The sequence below is a fragment of the Phyllostomus discolor genome, chromosome 6 (assembly GCF_004126475.2).
Source record: "Phyllostomus discolor isolate MPI-MPIP mPhyDis1 chromosome 6, mPhyDis1.pri.v3, whole genome shotgun sequence".
Lineage (NCBI taxonomy): Eukaryota > Metazoa > Chordata > Mammalia > Chiroptera > Phyllostomidae > Phyllostomus > Phyllostomus discolor.
Genome location: NC_040908.2, coordinates 83,520,419 through 83,522,392, shown reverse-complemented (window position 1 = coordinate 83,522,392; position 1,974 = coordinate 83,520,419). Strand labels below are relative to the sequence as shown.

The 1,974-nt window shown below is 35.8% G+C and overlaps 1 non-coding gene across 1 annotated transcript; it reads right to left on the bottom strand.

Moving 5' to 3' along the window:
• Nucleotides 1-209: 209 nt before the first annotated feature.
• LOC114501199 lies at nucleotides 210-325 on the bottom strand. Its single transcript, XR_003684954.1, has one exon.
• Nucleotides 326-1,974: the final 1,649 nt, after the last annotated feature.

Sequence of the window (1,974 nt, the reverse complement as noted above, 5' to 3'; positions counted from 1 at the left end):
CAAAAGGCTCCAGGGGCCAGACAGGTAACTAAAATATGTGAAATAAGTAGATATAAGACATGAGAGGGGTGGTAACTGAAAAGCCATATTCTACTAAAAGGTATATATTGGCAAAATCAAATGGAGAGAATAAGTGAGCCACCGAACAATCTGTGCAGTGTAGGTGCCATTTATATTGTTCTATTTTTAAATGTATTTTTACTTTTTTCAGCTGTATCATTGAGTTATAACTCTGCGTGTCTTTACACAAGGGGCTAAAAGACTCATGCCTTTTGTTTCAATACTGCAATCCTTAAACCTAGCTAGCACACTGTTTAAATTGCTTTACAATAGGTAAAACAATTCCATATTACACTTAGAAATGCACTTGGGATACACATGTAATCAAAGTAGCACTTAAAAAATAAAGCAAGAAATGCAAAATGCCAAATTCAGGAGTGATTGTGTCAGGTGAAGAGTGTGGTAAACAAAAGGGATTTTAAGAGTGGGACAGTAGTTTAAGTTGAGTGGTAAGCACACAGGTATCAATTGCACTGTACACTGTTTTGTGCTCATTATTGTATAAGTTAAAAAAAAAAACAACCCACAATCTAAGAGCCACTCTAGGTTTTGCCACCAGCTGCCAGCAGTATAGCATAGTCACCAAGTGTATAGGCGCTGAAGCCAGGCTGCCTGATCAAATCTGAATCCCCACTCCACCACTAAATAGTTTTGTAGACTTTGGTAGTTACTGAAAGTCTCTCTAAAATAAGGCATGCAGATCAAATCCAGCTGTTTGTCAATTTTTGTATGGCCCTCCATCTAAGAATGGTTTGTACATTTTTAAGAGTTTGGAAGGACTATCCTCGACCCTGTTATCACTCTAAATGCCTTTGGAAATTAACTTTTGCTGCAGGCTTGATAATGTTTCTCAATGAATTAAACCTAAAGCTGTAAGGCAAAACAGTGCTTACACACCAAACTTATACTGTGGTCAAGCCATTTCAACAACTAACATTGTTTGAATCGCAAGTGCTCTCAAGCTCTTTTATACTCGCTTCCTGTCCTGTTAAGGAACTTAAGCAAGATCTCCATACCTACACAAATTTGTAGTAAATACAGTTTCTGAATTCAAACTACAGTTCTAACAGCATCTTTCAGACCCGGATGTAAGTAAAAAGAAAATTTCCATATTTCGAAAATCCATTTAATTATGCAATTGTACAGCTTCTATCTAAACTTCAATTGGAAGCAATTAATCTGCAACATAACCACATGCTAAAAGGCAAATATTGGGAATAATAGAATTGTATAATGTAAATGCTTTCCAATGAATATGCTCAATTAAAACCATATGCCCATGAACTAGTATTAGCATGTGGCAACACCTTTGACAAAAAAAATTTCAGGTATTTTTAAAGACAAAACACATTAAAATCTCATTAGAGATAATTAAAGATAAATCTCATTAAAAATCACATGATCCGAGCCAGGTCTTTGAGCATGAGCCACAGGAGACTCCAGGCACCGCACCATTTCCTTAATAAATTCTTTCTTGGCTAAAAAAAAAAAATTAACAGATGAGTATTTGTTATTTATTTTTAGAGAGAGGGGTAAGGGAAGGACAAAGAAAGGGAGAGAAACATCTATTGGTTGCCTTTTGCATGCACCCCAGCCAGGACCAAGCCCACAACCCAGACACTGGCCTTGACCCACAGTCAAACCAGCAACCTTCCGCTTTGCGGGACAATGTCCAACAGAGTCACTCCAGCCAGTGCTGTTACTGATTTTGATAATAGTAAACACTAACTATAAACATTTAAAAATTGCTATTCTCCCCCCAAAATAATTCTACCTTTTCCTTAAGAGTATTAACATTACATAAAAGATTATATCGATTATTGTATTTTGAAATTCATCAACACAAATTTTGTGGAAATTTTTCTCGTTTTAAGTACCTATATATAAGTACCAATATAAAAGACTCAATTTTTC